Consider the following 25855-nt stretch of genomic DNA (forward strand, 5'->3'; position numbering starts at 1 on the left):
GGTCAAGGATAGAAAACCTGGCTTCTAGTTTCAGCTCGCCACCAACTAGCAATGTGACCTTCAGCAAGTGATTAAATCTTTTTATATCTCAGCTTCCCTAAATATAAAGCGAGGGATTGGACTAAGTGATTTGTACAGTCTCTTCCAACTCAAACACTCTGATTCTGTCTGCAATTGGAAATCAGCATCAGTCTTTTGAGTTTTCTCCCTAACAAAAGGAAGATGCATCTTCAAATAACCAGATAGATGTCTTCAGTTGAAGTTCATAGTTTTCATTCATTCCATTAAAGTTTATCTGATTGATATAAAATGAATCAGCCCAGCAATGTGAGCCAGGCCTGTTTCAGTGGTGTCCTGTTCTCCACAGATCAACTATATATCAACCAAACTAAAGTGAGATAAAGTACAAAAGGGAAAACAACTCAAGACCCATCTTATTTGCCAGCCTAAGGCACGTGTGCTTTGTTCTGAACCTGTCCCATGGCAAAATAGATAAGCTTCATAAATTTTATGAGATTAAAAAAAATAGTTCCTTAAACCTTCTAGAGATAAAGCCACCTCACACATTAAATGGTTTTTCATAAAAATAATTTTTCATTAATAAGATCATTTGTCCCATTATACAAATACATTTTAACCTGTTGACTATTATTTGAAAAATAACCTAAAATTCTCCAGTTATTCATCAGCCAGTCTTCATGTTTACAAGAGGCAGCCCAGAGAAAAATTATAAAGTAAAGCATTTGCTTCCAACCTCCCTCCATTTGTCACTACACATCAACAATAATTAATGTAGCAAATATAAGCTATCTAATTAGTCCTTTAGAGTACCTAATGCCTTTTCTTACACAAAAGGTCTTCAAAAGGTTCATGGAAAATGTTTGTTTTTGACAAAAAGCATGAATTTCAAAATTTTCTTATAGAAAATTAGATTTATCTTTTTAATTACATTTTCCCATGTACTTCTTGAAGTATCCCTGAATACCATCACAAACTCCTGTGAGTTAAGAAGAGATAGTAACTTCATTTCACAGATAAGAAAACTAAATTGCAAAGAAATTAAGTGGCTTATCTGAGGTTACATAGCAAAGTAGCTACCCAGGACTTGTACACAGTTTCACTGACTCTAAGAATTAGCGGGGCCCTGTAGTTAAGGTGTCCCTGGCCAACCAGGACACACATCCAGTGCAACAGCATTTCTCCTGGGTGCAGAGCTTTAGCCCCATATCTAGACTCCCATCCTCCAGCTCCCATTCCTTAGAACCCTTCCTTCTGAGGTCTGATCTCGAATAGGTGAATTTTCACTAAAATGTTAGTGGATGCCACTGAGTGTATATTCTCCTGCACCTGGATAACATAGAAATAATCTAACAAAGGTTGCTATGGCTTGGCTGGGGTTTGAGTATGTCTCATGAGTGTTCATGGACTAAGAGCTTTGTCTGCTATGTGGCAATATTGGGGGGTAGTAGAAACTTTAAGAGGTGGGACCTACTGTGAGGTCACAAGAATGGTCCCTCCTTGTACTCTGTCCTCCTGTCTCATCAAGTGATTTCTCCTTCTTGTACACACTCCCACCAGGATGCCATCCAACACAGCCAAGGGGACCACCAGTAGTATTTGGACAACCTTTTCTGTATATAGTACCCACTGTCAGGTATTTCATTACATAAACAGAAAAAAAAAGATAAATGCAAGGACTACCTGAAATCACTGTCTTAGAGTCTATTTTGTTTTAATAATCAAGATCTATTTATTTGAAAGGCAGAATTAGAGAAAAAGAGAGAGCAAGCAAGAGAATCTTCCATCTGCTGGCTCACTCCTTAAGTGGCCACAACAGCCAGGGCCAGAACAAGCCAAAGCCAGGAGTTAGGAGCTTCAACAAGGTCTCTCACATGGGTGCAGGGGCCCAAGCACTTGGGCCATCTGCCACTGCTTTCCCAAATGCAATAACAGGGAACTGAATTAAAAAGAGAGCAGGGGCTGGCACTATGGCATAGTGGGTAAAGCCGCTGCCAGCAGTACCAGCATCCCACATGGGCGCTGGTTTGTATCCCAGTTGTTCCACTTCCAATCCATCTGTCTGCTATGGCCTGGGGCTCAGAAGAAGCTCCAGACTCCTGACTTCAGAGCTCTGGCAGTTGTGGCTACTTGGGGAGTGAACCAGTGGATGGAAGATATCTCTCTCTCTCTCTCTCTCTCTCTCTCTCTACCTCTCTACCTCTACCTCTGCCTATGCCTATGCCTATGCCTCTGCCTTTCTGTAATTCTGCCTTTCAAATAAATAAATAAATCTTTAAAAAAAAAAAAAAAGCAGAGCAGCTGGGACTCAAACTGGCACCCATACGGGATGCCGAAAGTACGGGTGGCAACTTAACTTGCTACACCACAACCTCAGTCCCAGGAGTATATTCTAACGTTGGGAAACTACAGGGCCAATTAGGATCTGGAAAGGTGCAGTCTTTGAAGGAAGAAAGCTGTTGTTACTGTTTGAGTCATAGTCACAAATGTCAATGGCTGGCCCTAATGTTCTCTCCTGAAGGCAGACTCACCAGGAAAACACAGTACAGACAGCATCCCACACTGTTCCAATCCCAGTTCAAAGTAAGCCATCAATTACTGAGCACCAACTACTTATAAGTTAATGGTCCACATGCTATTGAAAGTCAAGGAGCTAAAAAGAAAAGCCCCTTGATCAGCTATAGCCAGGGAAGTTGTTTAATAATGTTTCAAGGGAAAAAAATTACATAATTCCATTTTCTACCCAATGGAAAAATGCTATTATTAGCTTGGATCCAATTTAGCACTAGCATATACTGACAAAATAAAGGGCAAAATAAAATTCACTCTTATAGCCTTAGCTTGGGCAGAATATAAGGTACAAAGAACATGGAGGCAGCAGGCTGAGAGCCCACACAGAGAGATGGTAAACTGCAGGGCCTCAAGGGAGAGATCAGTGCTGGAAAAGAAATAACGAATGGCAGCAATAGGAAAAAACTACAGAATTGATTTGATAAAGCTCCTGTGCCTAAAATATCAACACCGGGTATGATGACCAAGAAACTAATAACTGCCAATAGTAACAAAGATATCAATACAAGAATCAAGCTTGGTCTAAATACCATAAAGTATGCAAAAGTGTGTATAGCATTTGGATCCCAGAGAAAAGAAATCTAAACTTAGACCCGTATAGACTCAATTCTTAGAAGATTTATCTGTGAAATAAGAGGTTTCACCAGACTCACAATGAAAGGGGATGGAGAATTTTAATCAAGTCTTCACTGTAGTTGTTGTACATAAAGATGTCTAGGTTAATACATAGTAAACCATATATTTTCTATTACATGGGATTAGCCCTTATATTAAAGACGACTTTCAAGTAATGTTATCAGTTAAGCCCTGAGACATTATCTGGCTGCTATAGTTTAGAATCTAAGATTCTAGAAAGACTTAAACTGACACTTCACAAAAGAGAATATTAAAATAGCTAACAGGCCGGTGCCATAGCTCACTTGGCTAATCCTCCACCTGTGGCGCTGGCACACCAGGTTCTAGTCCCAGTGAAGGTGCCGGATTCTGTCCCAGTTGTTCCTCTTCCAGGCCAGCTCTCTGCTGTGCCCCAGGAAGGCAGTGGAGGATGGCCCAAGTGCTTGGGCCCTACACCCGCATGGGAGACCAGGAGGAGACACCTGGCTCCTGGCTTCAGATTGGTGCAGCGCACCGACCATAGCAGCCATTTGAGGGGGTGAACCAACGGAAGGAAGATCTTTCTCTCTGTCTCTCTCTCAGTCACTGTCTAACTCTACCTGTCAAAAATAAATAAATAAAAAATAAAATAGCTAACAAACAAATAAAAGACGTTTAACTTCTTCAGCCATCATGGGAAAAATGCTAATTAAGACCACAATGAGATGGGGCTGGCGCCATGGCGCAGTAGGTTAATCCTCCGCCTGCAGTGCCGGCATCCCATCTGGGCTCCGGTTCTAGTCCCGGTTGCACCTCTCCCAATCCAGCTCTCTGCTATGGCCTGAAGAGCAGCAGAAGATGGCCCAAGTGCTTGGGTCCCTGCACCCACATGGGAGATCAGGAAGAAGCCTGGCTCCTACCTTCGGATCGGCACAGCTCCAGCCATTCGTTGCGGCCATTTGGAGAGTGAACCAACAAAAGGAATACCTTTCTCTCTGTCTCTCCCTCTCATTGTAACTCTACTTCTAAAATAAATAAACTTTAAAAAAAAAAAAAAAGACCACAATGGGTGGACCGGTGCTGAGGCACAGTGGGTTAATGCCCTGGCCTGAAGCGCCGCCATCCCATGTGGGCATTGGTTCAAGACCCAGCTGCTCCACTTCCGATCCAGCTCTTTGCTATGGCCTGAGAAAGCAGTAGAAGATGGTCCAAGTCCTTGGGCCCCTGCACCCTCATAGGAGATCTGGAGAAAACTCCTGGCCCCTGGCTTCAGACTGACACAGCTTCGGCCATTGCACCCAACTGGGGAGTGAACCATCTGATGGAAAACCTCTCTCTCTCTCTCTCTCTCTCTCTCTCTCTCAGCTTCTCCTCTCTATGTAACTCTTTCAAATAAATAAACATTAAAAAAAAAAAGAGCACAATGGGGACTGGAGTTGTGGCAGAGTAGGTAGAGCCACGGCCTGCAACACCTTCTGACCCAGCTCCCTGCTAATGGCCTGGGAAAAGCAACAGAAGATGGCCCAAGTGCTTGGGCCTGTGCACCCACACAGACTTGGAGCATGCACCTGGAAGTTGGTTTATAGAGAAAATATGAAGTAAAGACAGGGAACACATGCCAACAATTCTGGGAAAGGAAGTACCTAGTTTGCTCCAGAAAAGCTTAATCAAACCAAAAACAAATCTACCATTTCTGAGATGAAGCAGGACCCATGCCTCCTACACATCCCACCCTGACAGAGGGGTGCTAACTCATACCTGGACTAGTTTTCTGGAAGCAACAAATCTGACTCTAAAAGTGATACCTTCAACTGCAACATATACCAAGATTCTGGATCCAGTGACGTATTGAATACAAAACCAGCCTCATGGAGTTGCCGTTAGACCTGGCTGAAGGCCAGTTCCCAGTGTACTCATTAATATTGTTTCTAGAAGAAAATGAACAAAGATGTTTTTAATGATTCGGCCTGACTTCTGCTCTGAAGTCAGAAGTTGTTTATGCTGAGAAGAAAAGACAGTGCTACTACAGTGCATTTGAGCAATGTCTTTTATTTAAAGTATGCCTGGTCCAGAGCTGCAGCATGTGGTAATTAGCATGCTCTTAAGATGTGCTTTATTAAAAAATTCAGAAGTAGCAATTTTCTAACATTGGTTTATAAGTCTTCATGGGAAAAAATCTCACAGATTTCTAGCTTTAATAAAGTTCTGAAAATTACATATTGATATTTTTGATAATAAAGTTATAAGAGTACAACAAAGCCATTTGTTATCATGTAGTCTATTTCATACAAACAGAATTAAAACCTACACCAGTATTGTGGCATAAATTATGCTCATTTATGGAAATATAGACACTTTTATGTAAAGTGTGTCATGGAACTGTTAACTGAGAAAATACATGAGATAGGGTTAATGTTCCAGGAGTTTAAGTGACAAACCCAAGATCCTACAGTGAGTGAGAAAAAGAGCTGAGATTCTGCCCCTGTACTTTCCAGTATAACCTGGGTCTCCTTCCTCCTCCCTCCCTCCAAAAGCTGAACACAGAGGTTATCATTGTGCTGTGGGCCTAGGACCAAGGTTACTAGTAGTGCTTTAGATAGAATCACAAGCTACATTTAATATAAAAGGAAGGAAGAGAGAAAGAAATGAAATCAATCACAAGCTACAAAAATAAATCATTTTCTATCTCCTTTCTCTTTTGAGCTTCCTCACTCCTTCCTTCCAAGTTGCTGACACATTTAGTTCTGCTATGGGACCACCCAAAGCCACTGGTGGATCCCATTAAAGCCCAGATCTCACTCAGCCCTCTAAGGGTAGAAGTGGTGGTTGGGGGGCAGATATCGCTTATACGTACTGAGTATAAAATAAAGACAGGCGCACGTAAAGGGACTTCACAGAGAACTTCAAGCTCTCTTCCTCCCATTTGCTTGAAGTCCTTACCTTCCTCGTCAATGGGATAATACTTGATTCTCTTGTGCTTCTACCTCCTCCTACAACTAAACCATTATAGTGTAAATTAGCCTATCACTGTTGGCTTGATCATTCTCCCCAGTTTCCTTCCAAAAGCAGTTTCAAAGACAAGCCAACAACAGACTCTTCCTGTGTTTCTCCTTTCCAGCCTCTCCCTTCCTAATTATCATCCAGTGAAGAACTACAGTTGCAGTCATTCAGAACCCTTGAGTTGAGTTGACCCGCCATGGAATCCTAGCTTACATCGTCTTTAGAAAGCATGGAACACAAAGAAGAACACCCCCCTTCGCAATCCCGCACCTCTAAGTCAGAAAAATGAAAAGGAGAGGGGTCAAGAGGGAGTAAATGGGATGAGAGAGGAGACAGCCTGTGAGGGAGAATGTAGGAGGTAGGAGAAAACTGAGTATGCCCAGGATGACCCCGTTTTCATCCAGCTTGCACAAACACACAGCTGTGACTTCCCTTCCCAAAAAATAACCCACTCACACCAGGCACACTAGTGAATACTATCAATTTGACTGCCAAGTTCACAAGGGGCAGACAGTGAAGTGGTGGGTAGATGAGTTTACATCACAGTCCTCACCACAAGCCCCTCTCCTGAGTCTCCCTGGTTATGTTGGACCATGTATGTCTTGTTGAATATGACATCCCTCCCCATCCCAGTTCTTAGATCTCTTTCCTCCCTTCTAAAACAATGTGACTGTACCCACATCTTTCCAAACACGTGTACCATACTACACAAACACAGACTGCAACCCTCCAGTAGCAAGACCCACTCTCCTTTGCAGGTCATAGGAGATTATAAATAGCATTTTTCCCCCTGTAAATGATAGACAAGCAGGCAGTAGCTAAGTAATTAGGGAAGCTTGTATTTTTAAACCCTCACTACATGCAACTGTTGGGGTTTTTACATATGTCTTGTCCAGTGGCAACACTTAAGACTTGAATGTGTGATGAAACAGACACCACACAATTATTACCCACATATTCCCTGTCCAAGTGGAATTTCCATCTCCACCCTGCTATGAGATGTGGAGTATTCCTAAAATGAAAAAGTAAGTAGCATGAGTTTCAGAGTCATTTTTAAAAAAAAAAAAGGATTTATTTATTTACTTGAAAGGCAGAGTAACAGAGAGGGAGAGGCAGAGGCAGAGGCAGGGAGAGAGAGAAGTCTTCCAACCCCTGGTTCACTCCCCAAATGGCCACAATGGCCAAGCCTGGGCTAAACCAAAGTCAGGGACCAGGAGTTTCATCCAGGTCTCCCACGCGGGTGCAGGGGCCCAAACAATTGGGCCATCTTCTGCTGCTTTCCCAGGCCCAGTAGCAGGGAGCTGGATTGGAAATAGAGCAGCCAGGACTCCCACTCGCACCCATATTGGATGCTGGGGCTACAAGCCAGTGTTTACCCACTCCCACAGCGCAGGCCCCTAAAGAAGGTGTTAACAGACACAGCCAGCTTGGGCCATCTTTGGAGGCTTCAGAACAGACTTCCAGCTAGATGTAAAATGTGGAGCAGAAGGAAAGGAAAGTGGGTAGGAGCTGGACAGGCAGCAGGTGCCTTATCAAAATCTATCACTATCCAATGTTGGACAAGACTTCTGTGTTGCCACTACATGACAACTAATTCCTTCCACTTGAAGTGTTAGAATCTGCCAGTGACCATTCTCCACGTCGGCACTCTGCATAACCTGGGAAACTCAGAGGACAGAGCAGAGTGTTGGCAGGGTGGGTGTGGAGCTGGGAGAGGCCAGCGCCACCGATGGAATGACCTAATTTGCAGAAGGCTCTGGTGGCCAGGAATCTTTAAAGACCGGTTCTCTGAGAGTGGGGAGGGCAAGTTTCGCCTGGGAGAGGGAAGGTTATTTTATCAGGAAATAAATCAGAGGCCTGTTCCCTGACCACTTTCTTCCAGGCACATCTTGGTGATGAGGAGGGTGTGTGCTCAGAACCACAGGAATCTCAAAACCACCCGGCTGCCCCATCAGCTCTCTGGGACACCAGGCACATGGCTGCTAAAAGCCCCAGACAACAGCACTTCGCGTTTCGCTCTGTGTCTTTCTGAGCGTGTGTGGTTTGTTTCATTTGAGTTTGTGTTGGGCATTTCTTATTTGTTTGTTTGTTCGGATGGTCTCATTTGGAGGCTGGCGGTTCCCGTCCTGGCCTCCGTGTGAAGTGGTTGCCAAGAAACCTGGTGTGTGCCATGCTCCACTGCAGCCCCTCTGGCCGGCAGCCAGGCCTGGGGTGGCGGCTGGAGCGTCTGCTGGCCTGGCTCACGGACTACGTTCCAGTGGGCACCGAGAAGACCAGGAGGAGAGGAGCACTTAGGGGCAGAGAGCAAGGAAGGAAACAACCAACCTGCTAGGCAGGCCCAGCGAGAGAGGCAAGTGTCTGTCACTGACATGTCCATGGAGGGCCTAAAATGTAATGAGGCCGATAACAATGTGCAGCTCTGGGAATGCCCTGCTCGGGCTGTCAGTCAAGGCGTCCTTTTATTCTCCTGCAAAAGAAACGCACATACATTATACTTTGTGTGTCTATGTGGGTGTAAACTGTTGAAATCTTTACTTAATAAAGAGTTGGTCTTCTGTATATAAAGTCAATTAAAAATGAAACTTAATGCAGAATGGGATGGGAGAGGGAGTAGGAGGTAGGATGGGAATTGGGGTGGGAGGGCGGGAATGGGGGAAGAACCACTATATTCCTAAAAGCTGTACATAAGAAATTTGTATTCATTAAATAAAAGCCTTCTAAAAAAACACACACACACATGCTTTCATAGGAACTGGGAGTGGAGTCTGGGGTCCTGGTAGACACGTGTGAAAGGACAAAGGGAGGGCCGGGAGTTGCCAAGGCAGCTGGGCCTCTTCCCTCGTCGTGGCCCGTAGGTGTGTCCTACCTCAAAACCTGAAATAAACTTGAAAACCCCACCTTCAGAGAAGATGCAGTTATTTTTAAAAAGGCAGGCTTTCGCTTTGAAGCTATTTCAAAAGCCTAAGATATAATTTAGTTTCAAGGGGGAACACTGCGAGAAAGAAAAAGAAATGAACACACAAGTTAAAAAAAATAAAAATAAAGTCCTAGAATTAAATTTTGCAACTGAAATATAGGCCTTTGGGTTCCTCATCAATCACAGCTCTGTGTTGCTGTTTTGGTGAAGAGATTTCTGTATTTTATTTTGAGTGGTATAATTTTCAGATTAAGATTTTTAAAAGAAGACCAGGCCCAAAAGGGGGATGAAAAAATGGAAACTACTCCACAAAACTATTTCATATGACTGAGGGCGTGTGCACGAGATATGCCTAAATGAATGTTTCTTAAAATTCCCTACTCTTCTTGGGCTCGGTGCTTTCTCAGTGAGGTTTTTTTTTTTTTTTTTTTTTAAGATTTATTTATTTATTTATTTGAAAAGCAGAGTTACAGAGAGGCAGAAGCAGAGGCAGAGAGAGAGAAGTCTTCCATCTAGTGGTTCACTCCTCAAATGGCCACAACAGCTGGAGCTGCACCAATCTGAAGCCAGGAAGCAGGAGCTTCTTCCATGTTTCCCATGGGGTACAAGGGCCCAAGCACTTGGGGCATCCTCCACTGCCTTTCCAGGCCATAGCAGAGAGCTGGATTGGAAGTGGTGCAGCCAGGTCTTGAACCTGCGCCCATACAGGATGTTGGCACTGCAGGTGGCAGTTTTACCCACTATGCCGCAGCACCAGCCCCTCAACATTGTGTTTGACTCCATTTTACAGATAAGGAAACTGAGACACAGAGAAATTTAGTGAATTGCTCAAAGTGGGGACAAGTTTAGGTCTCAGGCAGGTCAGCTCCCTGCTCACAACCTTACCAGCAAGCCTAGCCTTTGAGTGCCAGAGCACTTACTGCCAATGTATTTAATAGGTGACAGATACCAATATGTACTTTCACTTGTCTTTTACTTGTTCCATACCCTAAACATGACCACATGAAGCCACTGGCCAGGCTTTCTCCTTTAGTGACCCCAGTCCCCAGCACAAAGGTAGTAAATGTTGCTGCTTCCAAATTCTGTGTTCTTTAAGCCAAATGGCTTTAGCCATGAATATCATAACATTTCACCCAGCTTTTAGGAGAGAAGGAATGATCAAGATACTGAATTTCCTTTTTCCTTTCAGGTTTATCCTGGACATTCCAAAAGCAAACTATGAGGAATTTTTATGATAAAGCTTCCCTCTTTCCTCCACCACTCTCCTCTCCTTGTTGAATGCTTCTCCACACAGAATACCCAATGTCAAAAACAGCATTGAAGGGGCTGGCGCCATGGCTCACTTGGTTAATCCTCCGCCTGCAGCGCCGGCATCCCATATGGGCACCGGGTTCTAGTCCTGGTTGCTCCTCTTCCAGTCCAGCTCTCTGCTGTGGCCCGGGAGTGCAGTGGAGGATAGCCTAGCTGTTTGGGCTCCTGCACCCACATGGGAGACCAGGAGGAAGCACCTGGCTCCTGGCTTCGGATCGGTGCAGCACCAGCCATAACGGCCATTTGGGGAGTGAACCAACGGAGGGAAGACCTTTCTCTCTGTCTATAACTCTACCTGTAAAAAAAAATAATAATAATTAATTAATTAAAAAAGCAGCATTGTGACCAAAAGTAGATCTTTGTAAAAATTAAGAGTAAGAATGAGAAAGAGAGGAAGAAGAAGGGTTGGAGCATGGGCAGGAGCAAGGGTGGGGTGGAAAGCATCACTATGTTTCTAAATCTGTATATATGAAATACATGAAAGTTGTATACCTTAAATAAAATTTTTAAACAAAAAACAGCATTATTTTACCAATTCATGGTCTGCCTGGTTTGGGATACATTATGGATAATTTCACTCTATGACCTTCTGTTTATTTGCACTTTGGGATCAGAAAAGTTAAGTCTCTGGAAACAGGGATTTAGTCATTGAAGTGCTGACCTGATTTCTTTCTTTCTTTCTTTCTTTCTTTCTTTCTTTCTTTCTTTCTTTTTTTTTTTTTTTTTTTTTTTTGACAGGCAAAGTGGACAGTGAGAGAGAGAGACAGAGAGAAAGGTCTCCCTTTGCCGTTGGTTCACCCTCCAATGGCCACCGCGGCCGGCACACTGCGACTGACACACCGCGCTGATCCGAAGCCAGGAGCCAGGTGCTTCTCCTGGTCTCCCATGGGGTGCAGGGCCCAAGCACTTGGGCCATCCTCCACTGCACTCCCTGGCCACAGCAGAGAGCTGGCCTGGAAGAGGGGCAACCAGGACAGAATCCGGTGCCCCGACCAGGACTAGAACCTGGTGTGCCAGCGCCGCAGACGGAGGATTAGCCTATTGAGCCATGGCGCCGCCCTGTGATTTATTTCTGATAACATGCAGACAGGCACAGCTGCAGAACCAGGAAAAACAGGCTGGCACTGTGACATAGCAGATAAAGCTGCCACCTGCAGTTCTGGCATCCCATATGGGCACTGGTTCAAGTCCTGGCTGCTCCACTTCCAATCCAGCTCTCTACTATGGCCTGGGAAAGCAGTAGAAGCCAAGTGCTTGAGCCCCTGCACCTGCATGGGATACTTGCAAGAATCTCCATGCTCCTGGCTTCAGATAACACAGCTCCAGCTGTTATGGCCATTTGGGGAGTGAACCAGCAGATGGAAGACATCTCTCAGTCTGCCTCTGACTCTACCTCTCTGTAACTCTGCCTTTCAAATAAATAAATAAATATATATACACACAATGGGACCTCAATGGACTCATAAAGAACATAAAATGCACTAAATATGCGAATGGTGCATTTTGTGTTTGTTTTGTTTTGTTTCAGCAAGAGAGAGGTTGATTTTGCAAAAACTAAAACTAGGGCCACAAATGAAAGGCCTAGTGACTGCAAGACTGTAGTGCTTGACTTTATCTTCATGAACCTTCAGCTGTCCCCAACATATTCCTCAAGCTTACTCAAAGATCACAAAGAGGGTTCTCCCATCACATCTGTTGGCCTTATAGGACCTAAGGAGACCTAGGGAAAGCACCCCTGGAGACAAGGTTTGCTCCCCTCCCTCCAGCCTGCCCTCCCTGCCATACTTGTTGATTTAGACCTGCAAAGAGAGGGTCATGTGGCTTGCACAGTACCCTAATGTGGCTGTCCCCAGTTTTCAAGCATTTCACACACTAGTCTAGATGCTATTGGATGCAAGTAGCTCAACTCAAACCCAAGCCAGCTTTTGCAGAAGAAGAGATTTTTGAGGGGGAAAGCGCTGAACAGTGTCCAGCCTTTAGGAAGCTGAGAGTTAGGGAAGTAGCAGCTCAGGAGGCCTCAGAGCCTCAACCTGTCTGTACTTTCTTCTCCTCCCCTCTCTGCTTCTCTCTGCTGGCTGTGCTCCCTCAGCCTGGCTTTGTCGAGAGGCAGGAACCAGAGCCGCCAGCCCTTCCTGGATCACCTGTTCCTCTTCTGTCATGTGAGTGAAAGAACCTTACTTTCTATGAGTTTCAAGCTGAGAAATACAAAAAGATGGTTCTCTATGGCTTTGGATCACATGTCTACCTGCTGGTCTAGTCCTTCTGGACAGAAGTAGGCCTGAGATAGAATGGGTGGGCCAGCTGTCTTCTCTACAATCACTCTGACCAAGTATCTGGAGTCATGTAAGAATATGGTAGCTCCTTTCTCAACCTGCTGGGATTGGGCTCATGGCATTTGTTCTCCAACGCAACGAACTGCTTAAGGACAGTGTTTGTTTAAAAACAGAGTGGTGGCAAGATGACAAATGCTTGGGTATCTTTGGCATTGTGGACATAGTACTTTTTGTGGATTAAATTTGGCACAGCTGGATGAAATATGTACCCTCTTCCACAGATTCTTCATTTCTCTTCCTTCATGACAAATCAACCTCTTTCATAAAAAGCAAAATGTTTCTTTGTGGGGTTACCACATCACACAGGGTCAAAGACCTCCATTCACTTTCCATTGTGGAAGTTAGAATATAAAGTCAGCAGTATTCCCCGGAGCTCATTCAACGCCTTGTACTCGGTAACTATTCAATAAATGCTTGTTGCAGGGTGGTCATTTGGTACAGTGGCTAAGATGCTACTTAGGCTGCCCACATCCTATAACTGAGTGCCTGCATCCACAGCTTGGTTCCAGCTTCAGGCAGTAGGTGGTGGCTCAAGTATTTGGGTCTCCACCACCTACAAGGGAGATCTAGATTGATTTCCTAGCTCCTGACTTTAGCAGGCCTAGCCCCAGCTGTTATGGATATTTGGAGAATGAACCAGGAGATGAGAAATCTCTCTCTCTCTCTCTGCTTTTCAAATAAATTAAATAAATTTTAAAGAATATGTTTTTTTAAAAATAAAATAAATGCTTGTCTTTTAAATACATGAGTAAATGATCATAATGTAATCTTCTTTCTCCAATGCAGCAGAATTGTAGGCACATCAACCACACAACTATGTTAAAATGCAAGCATTGCTTTAGCTTAAGGCAAATCATTTAATCAATGTAAACCTCAGTTGCCGCATTTTTAAAGTACAAAGATAATAGTTCTTACCGCAAAGGATCATCTTAGCCACTACACAAAATAACAAACGCGACATCGAACACCTACTGCTTCTATTGCTCTTTTCCTATTAACTTTTTTGTTTTTGTTTTTCCCTTCACCACCACCCATTCCCCTTAAGGGAAAACAGGCAGTATTTAGTATTGAAAGAGGAATTTAAAGTAATTTGGCTCAATAGTCTTGTGTGCAAATCACTGATTCCTTGTAGATTATAGAATGTATTTCCAGGGGCCATTGGGAACTATGAGAACTTTAAATTTTGTTTGCTTTCAAGTATAATGTTAAAAGTAAGATAAGCATATTTTGAAGACATTATAGAATCTTTATAAAAGCACATACTGCTACTAAGTTCCTGTTGGCATGTAGGATTTGTGGTGATAACTGTCAAAACAGACTAAACTTAAAATTTTATTCAAATCTCATACTGATAGATGGATAGATTAAAAAAAAAACATAGACATTGAACTATATTTAGACATATACGCTAGGGTACTTCAAAAATGTGTGCAAATGGAATAAAGATATATTTACTGGGGCAGGCACTGTGGTATAGTGAGTAAAGCCACTGGCTGCAGTGCTAGCACCCCATGTGGGTGCAGGTTCAAAACCCAGCTGTTCTACTTATGATCCAGCTCTCTGCTATGGCCTGAGAAAGCAGTAGAAGATGGCCCTAGTTCTTGGGCCCTGGCACCTGGGTGGGAGACCAGGAAGAAGCTCCTGGTTCCTGGCTCCTGGCTTCAGAAGAACACAGCTCCAGCCACTGTAGCCATTTGGGGAGTAAACCAGTGAGGGGAGATTTCTCTCTCTGCCTCCGCCTTTGCCTCTGCCTCTGCCTCTCTGTAACTCTGCCTTTCAAATAAATAAATAATTTTTTTTAAAAAAAAGGACATGTTTATTTTAGTGGCAAAAATTTTGAGATTTATGCATTGATTTTTCATACTGTATGTTTTTCTCAACTTTCTGAAGTTCTCCCTCATATGCATGAATTTAAATAATTTGTACCAAAATAAACTTATCTTGGGGGCCAGCATATTGGTGTAGTGCACAAAGCCAGCACCTGTGACACTGGAATTTCTTATAGGCACCAGTTCTTGCCCTGACTGCTTCACTTCCAATACAGCTCCCTGCTAATGCTCCTGGGAAAGCAGTGGAAGAAGTACTGGGCCTTGCCACCCCTCAGGGAGACCTGGATGGAGCTGCTGGCTCCTAGCTTCAGCCTGGCCCAGCTCTGGCCATTGCAGCTATATGAAGGGTAAACCAGCAGATGGAAGATATGTCCCTCTTTTTATGTCTCCCTCTCTTTGTAACTCTAAATTTCATATAGATAATCTTTAAAAAATAATGAATAAACTTATCTTTAAAAAAAAGATTTATTTATTTATTTGAGAGGCAGAGTTACAGAGAGAGAGAGAGAGATCTTTCATCCACTATTTCATTCCCCAAATGGTCGCAATGGCCAGAGCTGGGCCAATTCCAAGTCAGGAGCCAAGAGTTTCTTCCAGGTCTCCAATGTGGGTACAGTACCCCAAGCATTTGGGCCATCTTCCACTTCTTTCCCAGGAGCATCAGCAGGGAGTTAGATGGGAAGTGGAGCAACTGGGACTCAAACTGGCACCCACATGAGATGCCAGTGCCGTAGGTGGAGTACCAGCCCTGAACTTACCTGTTTTTTTTTTTTTTTTAAGATTTCTTTATTTATTTGAAAGGCAGAATTAGAGAGGCAGAGGCAGAAGCAGAGAGAGAGAGAGAGAGATCTTTCATCCACTGGTTTACTCCCCAGATAGCCGCAATGGCCGGAGCTGTGCTGATCTGAAGCCAGGAGCCAGGAGATTCTAATGGGTCTCCCATACAGGTGCAGGGACCCAAGAACTTGGGCCATCTTTCACTGCTTTCCCAGGAAATAGCAGAGAGCTGGATTGGAAGTGGAGCAGCTGGGACTCAAACCAGCGCCCATATGGGACGCTGGCACTGCAGGCAGTGACTTTACCCACTACACAACGGTGTCATCCCAAACTTACCTTTTAATTTAATTTTCTATTAACTTTTTCTGGTCTCTTTGTATATCATCTATTGAGTGACTTGCTGGTTTCAAGCTTGTCTTCACCTACATATCAATTCCATTCATCTTCCCCACAGCAAAAAGAGATGAGTTTATTATCCAGATTCAGATTTATGAAGAATGTGATACTCAGAGTTTCAGTGACTTTCATAGAGTTTCACATCCAAAGAGTGAATCAGGGCAAGGCTCTTTATGGCTGTTGTCAAAAACCCTTCCTCTTATTCCTGCCCGGAATCAGTTCTGTGCTTCTTCAAAAGTTCTCCAAATATTTCTTATTCTAAACGTCTTCTCTGTTCAAAATCTCATCAAACATAGAATGAAACTTCCAGGAAAGAAAAAGAAAAACAATTGTGTACATGTATGTATGAATGAAGTTTTACTGGATGGGTTGGTGGATGGATAACTCAAGTTTTCTCTGCCAGACAAACTACTTATTATCATTTAGGTTATTTTATTTTTTTAATAAAAGGATTATTTGTTTATTTGAAAGGTAGAGTTAGAGAGAGAGAGAGAGATCTTTCATCCCCTGGTTCACTCCCCCAAATGGCTGCAACAATGCAACAGCTGGGGCAGGGCAAAGGTGGAGCCAGGAGCCTAGAACTCCATTCTGGTCTCCCACATGGGTGGCAGGGACTCAAGTACTTGGGCTGTCTTCCACTGCTTCCCAGGTGCATTAGCAGGGAGTTGGGGCAAAAATGGAGCAACCAGGAATCAAACTGGAGCTCCTATGGGATGCCAGTGTCATAGGCCGCTGCTTAACCTGCTGCATCACAATGCTGGCTCCTCATTTAAGTTATTTTCTATGTTCCTTTCTGGGGGACTTAATTCAGAAACAAACAACTAGAATTGCTCCTTTTATTTTAAATTACTTACAAAACTGGACAGTCTTAAAGTATCTACCTGGTAGCTTAGTAGCAGTCACATACTTTAAAGAAATGCTTCTGAGTCTGGCAATTACTACCACCCTCAGAAGAGAACAGAGTATTTTCAAAGGAAACTAATACTTCATAACCTATCTTATGATTTATTACCACAGCACTGTGTACATAGGCATTTTCATGTTTAATCCATGCGCAAAGGTCTGCAAAACAGATACTGTGGATACCAGATGTTATTATCTCCACATTTACAAAGAAACTGAGACTCAGAATAGATAACCTGCCCTAGGTTGAAGAGCTGGTGTTTGTTACAGTCAGGATGTAAACAGGCGATGGCGCCCATGTCTTTTCAATTTTAACCCAAAATTGGTCTTTCTATCTGAATCAACACTTTTCTCAGAACTGGTATGAAGTTCAATCTTCTGCTGAAGAAGAGTGTCAGATTCTTCTGCACCCACGTAACCGTCATGAGCAAGGTCATTCACCTGGCAGCACATGCTACAGAAGAAGGTCCAACTCTCAGGGAACTTTTATCAACAGAAATGGTGGGACAAATTGATTTTGAATAATTTCTTACAGCATAATGTGGGGAGAAGTAGTGGATTGCATTAGCACACAGAAGTTAAATTCCTACTTTAGAGGAAGCACAGTTTGAAAACTACTGGCCGCACTTCTTATTGAGGCCAAGACATTTCTTGTTCAGGCCAAAACTCGGAGCAGAGAACACACCTTCGTGAAGGGTGAGGAAACATCACCCAGAGGAAAGGATGTTTGCACAAGACTTCAAATGGAAGAGTTATGGAAGAGTATACATACCCTGAAAATCTGCCTCAAAAAAGATATTTTCTAGCCATTTGTTATAAGCAAAATTTCTCTTACTGTCTCAGTCCATTTCAAGTTGCCATAACAGACTACCACAGGCCAGGTCATTTATAAACACTAGAAGTTGATTCAGCTCATGGTTCTGGAGACGGAGAAGTTCAATATCCAGGTGCCAGCACCTGTTGCATCATAACTTGGTGGAGGTGTCACATATGGACAGTCCAAGAGCATACCCACTCAGATCTCTCTTCCAATCCTTATAAAGCCACCATGGGCCCCCGCCCTCAGGACCCTATATAGTCCTCATTATCCCCAAAGACCCCTACCTTCAAACATTATCCATGTAAGAAATTGTGCATAAAAATCCCAACACATGCTTTGGGGATACATTCAAACTACAGAACTTGCCTTGGGAAATGCTTTACTACAGTATCACCATGTTTCTTTTCCATATCTTTGAAGGTCATCCTGAAATCATGGGAGACTTCAATGGTTTTTTTTACAAACTTCCCTTCTTTTTGTAATAAGCTGTAAGAAAACTGCAAGTGAGACTGTTGCTATGGTGCAGTGGCTTAAACCACAACTTTAGATGCCAGCATTCCGTATGGAAGCGCCAGTTCAAGTCCCAGCTGCTCTGCTTATGATCCAGCTCCCTACTAATACACCTGGGAAAGCAATGGAAGATGACCCAAGTGCTTTGGGCCCTGGAGTTTCTGGTTCCTGGATTTTGTGTGGGCCAGCCCTGGCTGTTGTGGGCATTTGGGAAATTAACCAGTAGAAGATCTTTCTCTCCCCTACCTTCTGTCACTCTGCCTTTCTGTTACTCTGTTGCTATCATTGATTATATTAGCAATGTCAGAGGATATAGTCAGAATGAATTAAACCTAGAAACAAATGTTTAGGGAAAAAAAAGGTGCTTTTTTTTGGTCACATTTAAGGAAAAGTAGGAATAATTGTGGCAGGAGTCTGCCGAATAGGAAGGATAGTGTCCACAGCTGACAGGTAACAAAGTTTTGTGATTCTTGTTTTGCTTATATCTTCCCTATTTAAGAAAATACATCACAAATAACACAAAAGTGGGGAGATTCTTAACAAAGCAGGTGTTATTCTAGGTGACTCAAATTTCGATTTCCCAATAAATCTCATGAGGAAACTAAAAGAACCCTTAGGTGACAGTGTTAGGGATTTTTAGGGAAACAAGAATGAGGCTAAAAAATTGAGAATTTAGGAAGTGTTGTATCTCTCAAAGAGCTTAGCATATCCAAAGCCATTTCTGCCATCCATAATTCAGATCTGCTTTGGTGTGCTGAGTAAGGTAGGCCCATCAGGAAAATACATTGACTGAGAATCTTCTAGAAAATAATTTACCATATGGGAGTAGTCAAACTGACAAATTTGGCACAATCAAAATGACTGGGTTGTTGGAGAAGATAAGCAATCATCAGGTGCTTATCTATTGATTAGACTTGGTCAATACATTGGTGATCTTGTAGGCTCAACAATCAGTTTGGAATCTCAACTCCCTTTGGAAAAAGCAGAAATCAGGGAAAAGTGGAACTGGAGCATAGTTATGTGTTTGTTTTATGAATCCACTCTGAGGTCAGATAGCCAAACTAAAGACTGGTATTAGAACTCTGAACACTGTCAGGAATTTATAGGAATTAATTATCTTAGGTTTTACAATTTGTAAAGTGGCAGAAAAAATTCTAGTGGAATTAATCTGTTTCTTATGCTTGTTCCATATGTTTTTAATTTACTTTTCACCATTTTCCCTTCTGATAGAAGAATGTTCTAGCTTCACATTTATAGTTTCTTTCAAAACCTCAGCACTAAGCAGAGATTTTGATAATTACTTTAGGGTGGGACATAGAGAGACGTGAGCAACTAAGCTACAGAAGGAATCGTTTTTCTCCTTTTTAGAAACCACTGCCATTTGGAAGTGTGCTCTCCCTCCTTCCCTTGCCCTGGAAAGAGCAGAAACTCAATCATGCTCAACAGCTTTAAGTGGGACTGATATTTGTCAGATACACCTTAATGCTGTGTCTGCTGAGTTTCTTTAAACCCAATACTTTAAAGTGAATTCAGAGAGAAGGTGCTAGCATTCAAGCTTTGCCTATGGGGTTAGACTTAATGACCTTTGGGATTCTTTCCAGTTCTGCAATGTATTTATTTTGAGAACTTTATAACCTCCAGTGAGATCTAAAGGTATCACAGAGGGATTCAGAACCATTTATAAATTTGTGTTGAACATGGTAGACCAAAGAATGTGGACATTCTTATCAATAAGTAATGTGTGAGCAAATGGCTGACTTTTCCTTGAGGTTTATTAGAATGAATCAAAGTATTTCAAATATGCCTACCATTTGATATTGAAACACCACCTCTAGAAATATATCCTAAGAAATATTTAAGAATGTGTTCAAAGAATTTTGCACTAAACTTTTCACATGTTTTGTTTTGTTTTGTTTTTTAAAAAAGGATTTATTTATTTATTTGAAAAGCAGAGTTACAGAGAGGCAGAGGCAGAGACAGAGAAAGAAAGAAGTCTTCTGCCTGCTAGTTCACTAACCAAATGGCCACAATGGCCAGAGCTGTACCCATCCAAAGCTGGAAGCCAGGAGCTCCCTCTGGGTCTCCCACGTGGGTACAGGGGCACAAGCACTTGGGCCATCCTCCACTGCTTACCCAGGCCGTAGCAGAGATCTGGATTGGAAATGAAGCAGCCAGGTCTCGAATGGTACCCATATGGGATGCTGGCACTGCGGACAGTAGCTTTACCTGCTACACCACAGCGCCAGCCCCTGTTCAGATGTTTTTAAAAATAAACTTTAGAAATCAGAAAACATTACAATGCACCACGTGGAGGATAAGTTCAATAAATAGTGGCACATGTGTGCACTAGAATACTGTGCTATCATAAAATCAGGGCAGTTCAGGGTGGTCACTGGCCCAGCAGTTAAGACATAAGTTACAGGCACTCACATCCCACATTGAAATTCAGCTCCTGACCCCAGTTTTCTGCAAAGGCAGACCCTGGGAGGCAGTATTGCCGACTTCAGTTGTTGGGTCACTACCACTCATGTGAGAATCTTTTGAGTTCCTAGCTCCAGGCTTTGGCTCACCAGACTCTGTGGGCATTTTGGGAGTAAAACAGCAGAATGAGAACTTGCTATCATTTTCTCTCTCTCAAACAAATATGTTAATTTTTTAAGTGAGGCAGTAAATATATACTTATTGGGGGTAGATTATAAAAGCATTACTACAGTATAATCTTATGTTTATAGCAAACACACATTGAAAAAAATTCTTAATAAAATGGTATCAAAATACTGTTATGTATTCTGACCTCTGGCGATGGAGTAAAAGAGGACTTCTATTCTCATCCTTTATATTCCTTTTTTAAACTTCACTGAATAAAAATTTATGTTGCAAAAAGTTTTTAAAAGCCAAATATGTATTAATATGTGTATTCATTTTTGTGTTCCATAATTATGTATCAAATGCCCATTATTCACAAGGCCTTGCACATATGTACATCTCTGTATGAAATTCTTCATTAACTATTTGACAGCTTTCTTCATAACATATAAGCAAAAGTAGCCCTGTACGGTGATGAAAATCAACAAAAATGCTGAAAAACTTATTTCAAGTCATATAATGAATTCAAAACTGTTGCCAGGATTTGTAACCTCAGATTTCCAAAGCTGAACCCAAAAAAATAGAAGCTGTTCTCCTTATTAATTCTAAGTTCTGTTCATTGTCTATGGGGACTGAAAGGTCCCTTGGTGTAGCCATGGGAGGAAAACAGTGGCCAGGATACTCTGCAGGAGTTCCATCAAGAAGAGTATTTTATGTCCCCAGTGCTCCAATCTGGGATGAGATTGACTTGATTGTGCCAATTCTGAGCTTAGGTCCCTAGAAAATTTTCTACTTCCACTCAGAGCCGTTGACCACCTTGTGAATCAGCCTGAGTCAGCCTGCGGGGGAACGAGTGAACCTGTCAAGAAAGGCTGCAGTCATCCCCGGGGCCAGACGTGGCCGTAATAGACCAGCCAGCCCCAGCTGCCCCACCAGCTGCCCACAAACACAAGGGTGAGCCCAGCTGAGTCAGTGGCGCCCAAGCTCCTTCAGCAAAACCACCCACAGGAGTGCGGTCCCAAATGGCAACCACAGAGCTGTGAGCAAAATAAATGCCTGCTGTTTTCAGCCACAGAGTTTGGGGGTGGTTTGTCATGCAGCAAAAGCTAACTGATACGTACACCTGGGCTCATCTAACCCTTCTTGATTTTCAATAAGGAAATCAGTGATGTACCCTCTTAGCATCACACAGTAAATCCACCAGACCGGGAGAGGACCCAAGTTCTCCCGCCCACCATGCCAATATCCTAGTTACTGAAGTTTTCAGAAAGAAAACGGCTAACACAGTTCACATACGTGAACAGAATTAAAACCTTGGCAAAACAAGGACAATGAATGGGCTTCAGGTCACCATGAGCTCCGTGTCTTCCTGCCAGTTCAGTAGTTTGGCTGCAGGAAAACGGCCAAAAAAAAAAAAAAAGGCCACATTCTGTTCTACCCTAGCTTCATCTCAGTCAATGCCAATGTTTCCCAAATCCCAGACCACCTGGGAGCGAGTCCCCCTAGATCTCAGAAGTGTTCTCTCTCCTTCTCTTCTCTCTTCCCTTCCCACTTCCCTTCTCTTCCCTCTTCCTCCCTCCTCTCTGTTTCTCTCAGAAGCCAGAGACCCCTGCCCCATAGCCATGCCTCTCCCTGACTTCACTCACCTCCTACTCCAAGCATCACACTGAGAGAAAAGCTAATCAAAAATCACGACCTAAAGCGAGCCACAGAATCGCCCTAACAACTGATCGTAATGTGCTCCACTTCAAAGTGCTTGGCCCCAAACATTAGCCAATTAATCCTCACTGCCACCCTGTGTGTTAATTAGGCCTCGTTATTCATGAGCTGCATAGCGAAAAAACAAAGCCAGAAGGAATAACTGCTGTAGCAAAAAGGCATGGAGATGAGGCAAGGCGGGAGGAGAACCCCTGCCTCCTGGCACAGGGGCCGCTCCCCCTGCCTCCTGGCACTGGGGCGGCTCCAGCACAGCCCCGGAAGCCACAGCGCTCCCCCTGGTACAGGCCCAGAGGCCAGAGCCAAGGGGCGGCTCAAGTCTTTCCTTTTCCATTAGCCACAGGTGTGTTTTACCACAGCCTAACTAGCAGCTACTATTTATTCTCTGGGATTTTCTAAAAATGTGCTTTTGCAGACCTTCAAGCCAAAGGCGTTCCCAGCATCACTCTTTATTAAATCGAGCCACAGAAATGTATTGAAAATCACGAGCATTTTGAAACATACTGAGTCCTTTATGGCTGAAATAATCTAATAGACAAGCTGTTGTTAATTTACAACCTTAATTTTCAGACACACTTCTTGAGTCAAAAGTACTTCCTGCTCTGTAATTCCTGCAGGGATACAGGTGGCCCAGGACTAAGGACACATCTACTGTACATTAAAATGTATTTCGTACTTAACTTAAACATTTCTGAAATCTCAAGTTGATGTCTAGACTATTTTAATCAGCTAAATGTCATAATAAGCCATATGTGGGTCTTGATCGGTGACATACACCAGCCCCACTCATAAAGTATCAAAAGGTGTTTTTAGAAAGAAGTCTGTGTTTGTTTTACCAAGAAAATAGCACTTTCAGTCTATCATATCAAAAGTGCTGGCAAGCAGAAAGCGGCCTGACATAACTGGTAGGAAGAAATGGGCTTTTCCCCCTCTTTCCTCCCATACACTGCTCCATCAATACAACTTGCAGACTTCGGAATTTTAAAGCAATAAACTTATACTGATCCAACATGTCATTTGACCACTATCCACAAAATATCAACTCTTCAAAAATACAGTGTTGAGCAAGAATTTCAATTCTGTTGTTTTTGTTTTTACAGAAGTCCCCTGCTTCAAGTTCATTCCCACCTGAACTGGCATGTACCTCTGAACCTCAAAAAAAGAGTCCCCAAGTCCCCCAAACACAAGAACAAGAAAAGTAAGAGCATTGCTGACTAACTAGGCATCCCAGTGCTTACTGAGCACCTGGCACAGTGAGGAGGTTGTGCTGGGCCCTTCAGTCCCAGTGATGAGCAGGAGAAATCCAGCACCTGCTTTCACAGAACTTGCAGTTTCGTTGGAAGAAGAGATGTTCAACAGATAATTCTACAAACAGATATAGAAATATATTTTCATAAGGGCACAAAAGAGAAAGTGTTGGACATTCTGGAAGCTTATACCAGAGACACAAACTGCTATAAAAGGGAGAGGGGAAGGTTTCCCCAGGACAATCAATGACATTAGGATTTGACCTTGGGAATAAATAGCAATTGGCCAGCCAGGCTCAGTGTGGAGCTGGGAAATGATGATTAGATAAAAATACAGAAAGGAAGGGAGGGCAGAAAAGAGGGAAGGAGGAAGAAACAGAAAAAGAGGAGATGGAGGAGGAAGTAGAGGAAAAGGATAGAGATGTAAGGAGAGGAAAGAGAAAGGAGAGAGTAGGAGGGGAGAGAATAGAAAAGAAAAGGAGAGGAAAGGAAGTGAGGGGAGAAAGAAGAAGGAAAGGAAAATAATTCAAATCTGTTCACTTCGGCTTGTACATCAAGCTGACTTGTCTAAAGTAACTTTGTCTCCAAATCGAAAAAAAAAAAATAATACTTGAAAGAGCACTCATTAATCACATTGGAAAATATAGGCTTTCTTATCAATCTAAAGAGGGTTCTTAACCCAAACCATGAAGAGGAACACACACACACACACACACACACACACGAGCACGCATGCATGAGAGAGAGAGACTTAAAGGGAAATAAGTAAAGTGGGTTCTAATGTTGGCACTTGATAAAACTTTACGAACTGTGGATTATGAACAAGAATTCTTCACATGCAGACTTTTTTGGAGATGAAAATATTCATAAAGCTTGTTCACATCAAACCAGGACAGAAACACAAGAAGCACTTGTTTCCCAGGATAGTGCGCAACCATGTAATTTCTCTCAGTTCACGTAATCTGATGAGGAGGAAAGACTTTGTGATGATAATATTTTTAAATGATGCTATTTTCTCTCTGGGCATCTTCTCAGTGCAAGCTCTGTCTTTCCCAAGTGGAATGAGCAGTTGTTGAAAGGAAAAGCATGTGATAGGCCCCCTTGTGTCTGTCTCTCATGTCTGCAAACTGCATTACGGTACACTCATCATGTGCTGCTGGGTGAGGATCTGCACTCTACTTTATCCGGTCCAAGCACTGAGGTAGTTTGGGCACTGTTCATTGACTCTGTTCTCCTACCAAACTGATGATAACTGTCTAACTCTGACTTTCAAATAAATAAGTAAATCTTTGAAAAAGAGTTCAATAATAAATGCTGTCACTTCTTATCCTGGCCACCACAGGATACCACATAAACCATCACAGGAGCCATGTAACCTTTTTCAAAGCCAGTCTATGGTGTTCCTGCAATCCTTGGCTCATTAGACTGCCTGAAAACCAAACTGCCTCCCAAATCTTCCCCAACAAAGCTCAACAGGATTTCCACGATAAGGTTACTCTGCTATAGCACATTCCCCTCTCCTAAGCAAGATAGATGTGACCACACGCTGGTCTATCATGACTGAGATGCCCTCCTGAGGATGGGGTGCACTGGGACAAGGAGCAGGAGCCAGGAGAACCAGCACACACAAGTGAGAGCACATTAGCAGAACGTTTGGAGGGACTGCTGTGCTCTGAGCAGCAGCACTTTGGAAGAACTATCTGTGATCCTCTTTCTGATTATTTAAGGCCAACGTAAAAATTTTAATTGCTTATCAGTGTTGGGTATCAAGTTTGTCTTTTCTCTGGGTGCATATCATGCATGGACTGCTCACAGAGAAACCAGCTTTCTAGGGGCTATACCTACAATGGAGACTACCACAGCCTTTCTCTCTCTAGAAACTTCTTTGAGTGTTTTCTTTTCAACCTAATACTCCATAGATTTTTTTAAATATTTATTTATTTATTTATTTGAAAGTCAGAGTTACACACAGAGGGAAGGAGAGGCAGAGAGAGAGGTCTTCCATCCAATGGTTCACTCCCCAATTGGCTGCAACGACCAGAGCTAGGCCAATCTGAAGCCAGGAGCCAGAAGCTTCTTCTGGGTCTCCCATGTGGGTGCAGGGGCCCAAGGACTTCTACCATCTTCCACTGCTTTCCCAGGCCACAGCAGAGAACTGGATTGGAAGTGGAGCAGACAGGACTCGAATCAGCACCCATATGGGATGCTGGCACTGCCTGCGGCAGCTTTACCTGGCTATGCCACAGTGCCAGCCCTGTACTCCATAGATTTTCTAAGAGTGTCACATTTCTAGTATACAGTCATACATCACTTAGCAATAAAGATAC

The sequence above is a fragment of the Oryctolagus cuniculus genome, chromosome 6 (genome assembly GCF_051225735.1).
Source record: "Oryctolagus cuniculus isolate XC-2025 breed Fujian yellow rabbit chromosome 6, ASM5122573v1, whole genome shotgun sequence".
Taxonomy (NCBI): Eukaryota; Metazoa; Chordata; class Mammalia; order Lagomorpha; family Leporidae; genus Oryctolagus; species Oryctolagus cuniculus.